The 13,503-nt window shown below is 34.3% G+C and overlaps 1 long non-coding RNA gene across 1 annotated transcript; it reads right to left on the bottom strand.

Moving 5' to 3' along the window:
• Nucleotides 1–207: 207 nt before the first annotated feature.
• LOC136833873 (uncharacterized) lies at nucleotides 208–1,530 on the bottom strand. The gene is made up of 3 exons (XR_010851605.1): nucleotides 1,354–1,530; nucleotides 830–967; nucleotides 208–331 (listed from the first exon to the last, which is right to left on the bottom strand). It is a non-coding gene; the product is annotated as an uncharacterized lncRNA (long non-coding RNA).
• Between the last annotated feature and the right edge of the window lie 11,973 nt (nucleotides 1,531–13,503).

Consider the following 13,503-nt stretch of genomic DNA (forward strand, 5'->3'; position numbering starts at 1 on the left):
CATGACTTCTGGAACAAGAAAAATTTAGGCAGAGGTTCCTCTCATAACAAACGTCAAGAAAATAAGAATCTTTCTTACCGTTACCGTTACCGCTACCTTGACCATTACCGTTACCATTACCCTGACCGTTACGGACCAGGACCACCAGCTGCACAGCCACGATGACCATAAGCGCACGCTGCTCAGCTGCCAGCGTGGGCATTGAGGATCCACGCAACATTTACAGACATCATAGATGCATAAGTCGAGAACATCGCCTCCGCACACGTGAGGACCGTCTGTCCGAAGCAATAGCCTCCAAGAGCTGTACAGTCGTACGTCGAAGGGCAACCTTTGGTCGTTAAAGGAAGACAAGTGTTTGTCAGTGTTGTTGTTTCAAAGTTATCACTTTAATAATTAACTGCATTACAGAATGAAGAATACATATATATATATATATATATATATATATATATATATATATATATATATATATATATATATATATATGTGTGTGTATGTATATATAGGCAGTCCCCGGTTATCAGCGGGGGTTCCGTTCTGACAGCATGATGATAACCAAAAAATGGTGGTAATAGCACAGTGCTGATATCCGGTTATCGGCACCAATAACAGGGATCAGTGCCGATAACTGGAGATAACTGGCACCGATTCCCAGATTGTTAATAACTCAGGACTACCTGTATATATATATATATATATATATATATATATATATATATATATATATATATATATATATATATATATATATATATATAGTAGTCAATGGATAATTCTCCACAACAAATTTTTACATCTAAAAAATATGATTGAAGATTTTACTTACCATACATGCAACAGGTACAGTTGGTTCCAAGGCATGTACTGGGTTCGAGAATGCCTGGGCACTTGCATGAATCTTCAAGATGGAGGCACGTCCCTGCAAAATATTCACAAGCCGGTAACCTGGTACAATTCCCATTATCTGAAAAGATGATGAGGTATTAGATGATATAGGCGTGCACGAAAGGAAACAACAGGAATTCAAAATGTGTGTGTGTGTGTGTGTGTCTGTTTTGAGAAAAAGATTTCAGTGTTTGTAAGCACAAGGGAGAGTTTGTACATTACATGCAGTATTCTAGTCTGCTTCAAACATCCATTTACAATTTTGCCAAAAACGGTGAGAGAGAAAACATAGATGAAACTCTCCAGTTAAGAGAAAATCTTTGTTGTTCCTGATGCAGCTTTTGTTGCATGAAGGCTTAGAGGACATATTTCTGGATCGCCGACTTTATCAGTGATTCTTCAGCTAGATGTACCAACTTTCGAACAGGTATTGACTTGAAGCATTGGTTAAGGAAAGGCACTCACCAGGAATACAGCAGGTGCACCCCTGAGCGCAAGCGTCATAACTAATTCCGCTGCAACTACCGGTGGCCACGCAACTACCTCCCAAATTGTCACACTTGGCAGTTGCTGGACATCCTGAAAGTGATATTATGTAACAGTAGCAGTTCTCTTTAATGTGTCATTACATCAAGTGGAACATTGAGAATATGAGCACTAGACAAAGCCATGTCGATATGGGACAAAGAAGGAGTTTCCATTTGATACTTACCAATTTCAACATCAATTTGAAAAGTGCATCAGTGTCAAAGTGAACCTCTTTGAATCTCGATCATATTTTATGGAGTTAAAATCTGGGAATGAGTGACTGAAAATAACTTCCTGAATTGAGGTCGACTGACTGGAAGAATGCGTGTTTATTCCCGAATATTGAAACTTGGGAAAGTCGGATATTTTTATAAGAAACTCCCAACATCCCAAGGTGAGAGGAAAGGACTGATATGGCATTTGTAAAGGCTCTCACATTCATCATTTCGATGTTACAAGCAAAAGCCGGAGTTAAAAAGCCGGAGTTACAAAAAGTGAATAAAAAAATTAGAGCTTCGACCTTTTAATGACGGTCCTCTTTAAATACAAGTACCTAAGGACGGCAGCAAATGGTTATCAGTAATACCACTTCCCCAGTGGGTTCTCTGTTATTGGTCCCGTAACCGATTATCCCAGTGGATGCTTGGTTCAAATGCACATTTCCACTAAATGCTAATAAGTACATACTTGACTTTGAAGGAAAATATGTTAGCTGTGAGGACATTCGTGAATCTCAGCCTAAATAGTGAGGACAGTGAATCTCAGTCTATAAATAGTGAGACATTAGTGAATCTCAGTCTATAAATACAAATAAATGCGAATGTATACTGGCTGGACAGTATATATATTATATATATATGCACACACACACACATATATATATATATGTATATATATATATATATATATCTATATATATATATACATACAAATATATATATATACATATATGTATAAATATATCACAAAGGCACTCTAAAAATAAACCACCCTCATTTGGAAAAAGAACGTTACTCCGCCCCATTATTGTGACCATTCTCACTCTGCCTTATTTCAAGCACTATGAGAATTGATAGATTCACTCGTGTTCCGATGACATATAAATAAATGAGTGTCTCTTTAAGAGAAGGTTTCTTTTGGCGAAGAGAGGCAAACCGAAAAAAATGAGAAGTTAGCATGGCTTGACTTACAGATTTGTCTCAGAGTTGCACTGATGTCACTAGAGACTACAGGTTTACGTACCTGGACCCTGGAATACAAAAAAAAAAAAAAAAATATTAATGACAATAATAAATAAAAATTAGCCTCACTTGGTATTCAAACAGCTGCTGTCTCGAGCTAAATGAACAGAATAATAGGCTTGTAAACGTATACAATATGTGACACAGTTATATTCTCAGTATTTTTTTATTTATGAAACTAAAAAAATGATATAAGACAAATCTACACAAGGCTACCTGGCTGTCTTCTAAAAAGAAGTTAGAATATCTGAGAGAGAGAGAGAGAGAGAGAGAGAGAGAGAGAGAGAGAGAGAGAGAGAGAGAGAAACCCATACCTACGTAATTATTTGATTGTGTTTAGAGTCAGATTTTTATTTGCCTCCCTCTGTGCAATAATAACTATTCACTTACTTTAGACAAAGTTACTAACTATTCAGTTACTTTAGACAGTTACTAACTATTCAGTTACTTTAGACAGTTACTAACTATTCAGTTACTTTAGACAGTTACTAACTATTCAGTTACTTTAGACAGCTACTAACTATTCACTTACTTTAGACAGTTTCTAATTATTCACATGCTTTAGACAGTTACTAACTATTCACATACTTTAGACAGTTACTGACTATTCACTTACTTTAGACAGTTTCTAACTATTGACATACTTTAGATAGTCACTTACTCTTCGCTTACTGTAGACAACCACCAATTATTTTAACCGGTTACATAGTTACTTTAGCCAGTTACACAGTTACTTTAGTAGATGCACAGTTCTTTTAGACAGTTATTCAAGTACTTTTTTGTGAACTTAATATCATTTTTGGTTTGATTCGACATTACAAATGGACTAATAGAATGTTAAGAATATTAAAATCCGCCACTATCAAGCTTTCAACAGCGCCTTTACTTCTGAACATTATCAGGACAGTTGAATTGAATTGAACTGAATTGAACTGAATGTAGAATTTAGGCCAAAGGCCAAGCACTGGCACCTATGAGGTCATTCAGCGCTGAAATGGAAATTGACAGCAAAGGTTTGAAAGGTGTAACAGGAGGAAAACTCAAAGCAGTTGCACTATGACTCAATTGTTAGAAAAAGATGGAGAGTAAGATGGAAGAAAGAGAATATGAAAAGAGGTACAGTAAGGGGGATCAGACTATTGAAACAGCAGTATGAGTTAAACACAAGTCACAGAGGTTAAAGCTTTGACGTTTTTTTGCAGCGATTTAGTGAAAAATCAAGTTATCAATTTTGCCAAGACTTTCAAAACTTGACTTTATGACAAAAATTTTGCCAAGACTTTCAAAACTTGACTTTGAGAACTGACAAAAAATTTTGCCAAGACTTTCAAAACTTAACTTTGAGAACTGACAAAAATTTTGCCAAGACTTTCAAAACTTGACTTTGAGAACTGACAAAATTTTGCCAAGACTTTCAAAACTTGTCTTTGAGAACTGACAAAATTTTGCCAAGACTTTCAAAACTTGATTTTGAGAACTGACAAAAATTTTGCCAAGACTTTCAAAACTTGGCTCTTTGAGAAGTTGACAAAATTCTTCAAGACTTTCAAAACTTAACTTTGAGAACTGACAAAAAAGTGACTTTCAAAACTTAACTTTGAGAACTGACAAAAATTTTGCCAAGACTTTCAAAACTTGACTTTGAGAATGACAAAAATTTTGCCAAGACTTTCAAAACTTAACTTGAGAACTGACAAAAAATTTTGCCAAGACTTTCAAAACTTAACTTGAGAACTGACAAAAGTTTTTGATCTGAGAAGTTCTTCAAACTTCTCTCTTTCTTTTCTGATATTTTAACAACTGAGTTCAGAATGTTTAGAAGTAGACATTGTGTAACTGGCAATGGCGGATTTGTATATTCTTAACATTTTTATTCAAAGTCAGTGCATTGTCGAATCAAACACCAAAATGATATTAAGTTCACAAAATAATTGATTAACGGGCTAAAGTAACTGAGTAACTGTGTAACTGGCTAAATATTGAGTAACTGTCAAAGTAAGTGAATAGTTAGTATTGAACAGAAGGGGACAAATCTCTCTCTCTCTCTCTCTCTCTCTCTCTCTCTCAGTCGAGACCTTCAAAGTATTAATTCTAAGATTTTTAATAATCTTTTTTTACCCATTTCAAAATAAACGTAAACATCTTTTAAATTTAAACAGTTCGAAATCAACTCTTATTCGATCTTCCTGGCTACAGAACTGGACGGTATATGAGAAGAAGAGTTCTTTACTAAAAGTGACGGACAGACAGACAGACAGACAGACAAAATAAAAAAATAAGAAAATACTACCCTGACAGACGCAGGCAGAAGCTAGCAGGGTCGTGAGGACCACCCAAACGCTCGAAACCTCCATTGTTGCAGCGACGACGACGAAGAAGAAGAAGAAGAAGAAGAAGAAGATGAAGAAGAAGAAGAAGAACGGCTTTGACTGATCCGGCTGGACTCAGAGGGGAGCTTGGTTCTTCTTCGGTTCTTCAGGAGAAGGCGAGAATCACTCTCGACTGACGACGGTATGCCCTGTGCTGCGGTTTTGTAGCCCTTCTGCACTGCAAGGGTTGACCCAGAGCTCTGGCACATTGTGGCCCTGGGAAGTCACGTGGGGCGGCCGCTGAGCATTTTCGTTGGCGTGAGTGAGGGGTTGGGGGGGGAACTTTTGTGGGGTTGATAATCATAATTGCATTGTTTTGCACGTGTACATTGGCCTTGGAACGATCGACAAATGGTCCTGTCCTAGACTGTCTTTGTTCCTCGTGATGAAGCGGTTATAGCAAATAAAATTACAGGATTATTTCGTGGTAACTTTAAAATCTGTTCTGTCTGAATTTCATACTGTTGAGCTGAAGGCAAATGAGTTGTTTTATGCTCATTCTCAAATAACGTAAAAAATAAAACCTCAGGAGCTCTTAATGAACGCAAATGTGACCCCTTAAAGTTAGATAAAAAAAATTAAAATGCTTTTATGAGTTTTTAGAATACCCCCAAAATCATTTTTAAGCGCTCAAAGTGTAAACAACTTCGCAAGAATAAATAGAGCATTTATAATTTTATCTAACTTTTTTGAAAATGTTTAGATCAAGGAATTAGCAGAGGGAAAACACAAGAACGGTACTGAATCAGTCTAAGTCGATGTCAATAAAACCTTTGAAAATATTTCACTCAGTGACTCACTGCACCAGAAGTAACACCATCCTAAATTGCACGAAAAGGAAGCTGTTCTGCATTTCAAAACGGTCCCGTGTCTTATTCTCGTGAAATGATGCTTTCCACTGCGACAAAAGTGTCTTAGAAAACTGATAGAAGACTTCGGTTTGAATCGTTCAAATGAAGCTGAGATTTCCCCGATCCCCCATAGAACAGTATCCTTGAAATGGGTTTTAACAGTAAGAAAAGATTCTTCTTTAGCAAACATATTGACTGAAAACTGTTATTATTATTATTATTATTATTATTATTATTATTATTATTATTATTATTATGAAATTATTATTATTATTATTATTATTACTTTCAGAAAGTGAAACCTATTCATATGGAACAAACCCACCAGAGAAAGAGATTCCCATTTAAAAGAAAAAATAATTTAAATTTGAGATAAGAATGTTTTTCTTTCCTTCCAAAGAAATATTATGGTGTTCATTAGGAAGAAGTAAGGGGAAAGTTTATGCCTTTATAGAAAGAGATCTCTTATTTTTAAAAAGAAAAATAATTAATAAATTAATAGACGGATAAGAATGTTTTCCTTTCCCCTTGTCATTGTTTTTATAGGAAGATTTGTTCCATATTTCTTTTTATTTGTTTTATACTTTCCAAAGGTCGGGAGGCGGAGGCTGGTTTATATATATATACATAGAATTGCGGTCGTTTTTAGACTGAATAATTTCAGGGGTATATGTATCGTGAATCGTCAAATAACTATATATATGTTAAATATAATCTAATAACTATATATATATATATATATATATATATATATATATTATATACACATACACACACATATATATATATATATATATTATATACTGTATGTGTGTGTTATAATGTTAATCTGAAATTACTGACCTTCCATTGCACCTTTCACTGTAATGTTCTGTATCAAGAACACTGTTCCTAACAGACTGGCTAAACTCGGATCAAAACACAGGTACTATAGTAAAATGACACCTAAGGAGAATGACCTGACTCTCGAGAACATTATGACACTTGTTGTACAGCATATTACAACATATCTGTTCTTCTTCTTCTTCTCAAGGGTTGAGAAAGAGTATTCAATGGCAAACGACAAAATAAATAAAAAAACTGATACGAAAGATTTGTATACTAAAATAATAAAAATAAAGTAATAAAAATTGATATAAATGGTGTGTATATATATATATATATATATATATATATATATATATATATATATATATATATATATATAATTTATCACATACACAATTGTTCTGTGCATTAGTAGAATTACTAACAGGACCTCATTCAAACTGGATGGTATCTAACGGATACTTGACAATGTGGACTGTTTGTCCAAGAAAGCCTGTAACTTTTTCCTGAATAAAAACTCCGTTAGATACCATCCAGTTTGAATGAGGTCCTTTTAGTAATATATATATATATATATATATATATATATATATATATATATATATATATATATATATATATAAACTCTTTGCATTTTAAAAATGCAACAATCAGTAAGAATGTCAACGCATTCAGTGGAATATCAGGAAATCGATGAGAAATTTCCCAATTTCCAATGTTTATTTTAAAAGCCTCATGAAATATCATTTGCTGAAGATTAGATGAAAGGTACTCTGTAAGTTCGCGTCTGAAAACTGCGATTATAGGAATAAGGACATCTTAGACAGCTGAGAAAGTTAAAGGATTATTATTATTATTATTATTATTATTATTATTATTATTATTATTATTATTATTAACCAAAGATGAAACTCATTCATATGGAACCCTTTGTTGGCCGAATCGCTTGAGCTTCAGACTGTCACTCGATGGGCCGGAGTTCAATTCCGCGGCCGGCTGATGAAGAGTTAGAGGGAATTTATTTCTGGTGATAGACATTAATTTCTCGCTATAATGTGGTTCGGATTCCACAATAAGCCGTAGGTCCCGTCGCTAAGTAACCAACTGGTTCTTAGCCACGTAAAATAAGTCTAATCCTTCGGGCGGCCAGCCCTAGGAGAGCTATTAATCAGCTCAGTGGTCTGGTAAAACTAAGGTATTAAAGAAAAATAAATTGATAAATAGACATTGCCGAGAAGGTGTGGGGAGGGAGGGCGCTTTGTTTTAAACCCTGCGTGAAATAAAAATAGATTTGGAAGAATTATTAGAAATTGCGTTTTAGCCTCCTGACGTCACCTGAAGGCGGAGCTAAAGTTAATTGTCGGCAACACCTGCGAGATCAGGGTTTATGCTTTGTTTGAAGAAGCCGTGGCAGATTGGGCTAAATTACCCCCTTGGTAGTTTGATATTCCAGGGGAGGGTAACTAACAAATTGTGCAATTGACGAGCGCAATAGGACTCTTTTTTCATTGCTTTTCAATCCGATGAATTAGTTCATTTCAATCCCTGAATAAATGAAGAAAAAGGATTCACATGGAGATTTAGTCTGTTCTTAAGATGAAACAATGCAGAGTATTTGGTGCCACATTATTATTATTATTATTATTATTATTATTATTATTATTATTATTATTATTATTATTATTCAGAAGAAGAGGGTAGGACAGGGACGTTGCAGGAACTTTACAATCGCTTGCAGCTGCTTTGGAGAGAGAACAAGACAAATTTAATGAGTCTGACAGTGAGGGATTTTCTAGCTACTTTGACCCATTCAGTTTCCTCCAAAGTTCGAATTCCTCTCCAAAGTTCCTCGGGAAATCTGTCAACAGCAGCTCAATGGAAGTAAAACTAAATAGCACCATAAAATCTGAATGGAATTACATTTAGTTTTTAAATGATCTTAACAAGTTTTCAGTAAAAAAGATTCAGCGTATTTAAAATGAGTCGTCTGCCTATTTGATCCGAGAGCTTTGTGAAATCGTGTCAAACTCTTTCGGCGAAAAATCTCTTCATATAGGTTTGCAAATCTCAGCTTACGAATTTGGATTTTCTTAAAGAATGTGTAGTTGTAAATATTATGTAGGTCTGAATAGTTCTGTAAAGGAAACGCTATATGATAAATAGCAAACATTCCATGTTGGCGTGTAATTGGCATCATATTGTAGAAGTATGGAAGACGCAATTCAGAACTAGTAATAAACAATACCTAAGCTAGCTCAACATGAATGTCTCTCTCTCTCTCTCTCTCGCTCTCTCTCATTTCTACATATTTTGCTGATTTCCATCATAGAGACCAAATTCAGATTTAGAAGGAATTTATCTCTCTCTCTCTCTCTCTCTCTCTCTCTCTCTCTCTCTCTCTCTCTCTCTCTCTTTTCTTGTATTTGTTGACTTCCATCATGGAAACACCAGATTTAGAAGGAATTACTCTCTCTCTCTCTCTCTCTCTCTCATTTCCTACACATTTGCCTACTTACATCATGGAGACGATTCAGATTTAGAAGGAATTTCTCTCTCTCTCTCTCTCTCTCTCTCTCTCTCTCTCTCTCTCTCTCTCTCTCTCTCTCTCTCTCTCTCTCTCTCGCCCACAGGAGCTGTTCTAGATAAAGAGAAAAGAGCGATGGAAAGTTTTCCAACTCAGCCCATTTTTTTTTTTTTTTTTAATGCTCTGGGAACGAACGCAATATCGGAAACTGTTAATGACATTACATGGTGTTCGGCTTTATGTTTACAAATGATCAACCTGTTATTACCACCCTAATGCTAGTCTCCTTGCATTTTAATACGGTTTTATCTATTTATTAATTTATTAATATATTTTCTTTTTCATGTATGAGATCTCTTATTTTTGTATGTACTTTTACCCTTTCTAACTTCCTAGCGGACACCGTACTCTTTAGAAGCTTGAATTTCATATCATTGGCAACCCTGTGATGGCCTTGTTCCTTATGAATAGGGTTCATCTTCTGATTATTAATAATAACATAATAATAATAATAATAATAATAATAATAATAATAATCTCAGTTGTTCTAGTCGCCTGCATAAGAAGGTTTGGGACCTGTATCACTGAGATTAAAATTGCAACATTCAGGAAAGACGACCTGTATTCTGACAGGAGAGAGACAAGCCCTCCACCATCTGTCACGATGGTTGTGGATGCGAATATTTCTGTCTGGCGCTGGATATTTTCTAAATTAATATTTTTTCTTAGTTCTGATGATTTTCCGTAGCTTCAGCCCCTTTCATTCCTATCATTGTACTCGTCCATAATCTCTTTTCATTCATCATACCGTCCTCAACCCTCTCCTATAAATTGATTCATAGTGCTTTGAGGTTTTCCTCCTGTTACACCTTTCGAACCTTTTACTGTCAGTTTCGTTTCAGCGCTGAATGACCTCCAGGTCCCAGTGCTTGGCCTCTGGTCTAAATTGTATATTCAGTTCAATCCTAAATATATTTGTTCTCCAATTTTAAGTGTTTTTTCAAATGTCCGTCCATTCTGAAACTGTTTATTTCTTAGCTATTTCGATTTGCAATAAATTGCCGGCAGACCTTGCTTTTAAAAACAATGTTAAAAGTATTTTTAAAATACTCTTAATGTAATTATTAGAAATAAGGCTGACACTTGAGTTGTAGTTATCCATTTAATGCTTTATCATATGTTGATTAACTGAATTACATTTTGAAAATAAAGATAATTTGGTAATTTCAAATTTACAGTTCACTTGGCAGTTTTAATAAAATTAAATTGTCTTTATTGGTAGATTAGATTTTTTAGTAAAGCAAAAAAAAAAAAATTTCATTTTATACGTTTATTTTGTACTTTAAAAATCTAGATTAAATTTTCGGTTTCATCTTCCTTTTATTTGTGATTGTCATTTTTATTTGTGATTGTCATTTTTTTGTGATTGTGTTTTTTTATTTGTGATTGTCATTTAATTTCATTTATGATTGTCATTCTATTTGTGATTGTCATTTCGTTTGTGATTGTTTCATTTGTTTGTGATTCTTATCTTCATTTTTATTTGTGATTGTCGCTTTATTACGAATGTCATTTTCATTTGTGATTGTCATTTCATTTGTGTCATTTTCATTTTTTTATTTGTGATTGTCGTCTTCATTTTTATCTGTGATTGTTCATTTTATTTGTGATTGTCATGTCATTTGTGATTGTCATGTCATTTGTGATTGTCATGTGATTGTTCATTTTAATTGTGATTGTCATTTCAGTTGTGAGTCTCATCTTCATTTTTATTTGCGATTGTTCATTTCATTTTGTGACTGTCATTTCCATTTTGATTGTCATTTCATTTTATTTATGATTGTTCACTTTATTTGTGATTGTCATTTCATTTGCTTGATTGTTCATTTTCATTTTGTGATTGTCATTTCATTTGTGAGTGTTCATTTTATTTGTGATTGTGCAAAATACGACATAGTTTGTGCAATACAGTGCTGAATTAAATTTGGTCTTAGCTGACTCAAAATTCCTCCATACTTCATTCTATAAACATATATTTTCCTTATAATTGCTTATTTCCTGAGCAGAAGGACTGAATGATCTATATATTTGTCTATAAACATTAGAAGCAAAAACCTCTTCACCAACAACTTGAAGAAATAAAACCTATAGTTACTTTAAAGTAGGATGATGCATGAAAAGTGTGGTTAGGAACTGTAGTGTTCTGAACTTCTGGGATTCCATTGGCGATTCTTTGTGGTTCAAGGTAAGGAAAGGGTTGGCACCCTCATGCGAGCCCAGCTGCGGTGCAATTCTGAATTCAATTATTTTTAAACCATTTTACCCTCAGGTGTGAAAACACCATTAACTATTTTTAAAGTGACCACTTGTTCAAAGCACGCCAGGTGTGAATATATTTACAAAAGAGGGCTGACGGTAAGAGGACACCTGTGCGCAATTCGTTTTGCGCGCTCGCCTTCACACACATACACATGCACACACATACATACACGTACACGTACAATACATGTTCCTTCCCTATGACGCAGTCCATGTATATATACATATGTATATATATATATATGTATGTATATGTATAAATATATATATATTATATATATATGTATATATATACATATATACATATACTTAAATACGTTGCAAGTCAGAAACTTGGACGACCTCAGATAATCCGGAAATACAACAATCCCTTGATTCGACAAAGCCCCCCTCCACCCCCTGTTACTTGAGCTGTCAGCAAGGCACTGGAATCCTGCTCAGATGACTAAAAAAAAAAAATATATGTCAAAAATTTTTCAATAATATGTAATACAACAGTAAGACATTGCAGCAATATTGCAAGAGTTCCCTCCTCTGTTGACCTAAACACTCTCTCCGAACTGCCAATATGGCTTCTAGCATGCTGACTGATTGATCAGGCCTATTAAAACTGGCGTCACAAGCTTCTAAGCATGTCTTCCATCTTAATATTACTGTATCCCACAAAACTAAATGTCACAGTGCTCAAAATTTCTATGCAAAGACGAGTTGCAATAGTCTAATGTCATTGACTCTCAACTGTTTCCTCTTACATGTACTAAAATCCACCGAGAAAAATGAAATTAGCATTTTGACTTCTCTCGTATGTTAACCCAAGTACTTCTCTCTGGTATTTTGTTCCTCTCAACTCAGCTAAAATATTCCTAGCAGCTAATTCCTTCATTCCATGAGCCTCTCGCCAACGCTCCTTCAGGAGTCTTTTGCAGCGTTCCTTCGGCCCCAGCTGCAACCCCTTTCATTCTCTTTTTGTACCTCCGTTTGTATTACCTTTCTTCCTACCTCCTATCCCCCTCCTAACAATTGTTTCGTAGGGCAGCTGCAGGGGTTTTCCTCCTGTTACCTTTCAGACCTTTTTGCAGTCGATATCCTTTCAGCGCTGAATGACCTCATAGGTCCCATGGCTTGGCGTTTGGCCTAAATTCTATGTTCTGGTCTATTCAGTCTCCTCAGATAATTGTAAAAAGGTTGAACTGATGGTAAGAAAATTAGATGCAGGAAATGTGGAGACTCTACAAAATGCATGAGCTTTATATATATATATATATATATATATATATATATATATATATATATATATATATATAAATAATTTCAGTTTCATGTTTTTGTAGGAGAAAGTGATGGTCATGCAGAATTAGTTAAGGTTCTGCTTAAATGGTTATAAACTTATTAAAGTTTGATATGTACAAATTAGAATGCTGCTGATATTATATAATATTTTCACGTGTTCTAGTTGAGATGTTGTTTTCATTTGAATTTAATCTAGAGATTTATTTGTATATTTTTATGTCTTTTTGGTGGACCATAGTCAAGAACTTGTAATTTTAATAACTGTATATGTGGTCAATAAGCTTCTATCTTTCTATCTTAGCATGAATTTCATCAGCTTTCAATCCTAGTCCCCCGAAAAAACTGTTAGGAAAAGCTGGTGAACAAGCATATAAAGATAGGTATATTTAGAAAGTACGTAATTGATTTATGAAAAACAGAACAGTACGCAGAACAAAATCTCAATAGGTAAAAGTTATGCCTGCCAAAAGAAACTGAAAAGGATATTATTATTATTATTATTATTATTATTATTATTATTATTATTATTATTATTATTATTATTATTATCATTAGGAAGAAGTAAGAGGAGGTAAAGGGAAATACAGGAAGACGAGACCTCACTTATTAAAAAAGAAAAAATAAATTGATAAATAGATAAATATGTATTAAGATGCAAGTCAGCT

The sequence above is a fragment of the Macrobrachium rosenbergii genome, chromosome 52 (assembly GCF_040412425.1).
Source record: "Macrobrachium rosenbergii isolate ZJJX-2024 chromosome 52, ASM4041242v1, whole genome shotgun sequence".
Lineage (NCBI taxonomy): Eukaryota > Metazoa > Arthropoda > Malacostraca > Decapoda > Palaemonidae > Macrobrachium > Macrobrachium rosenbergii.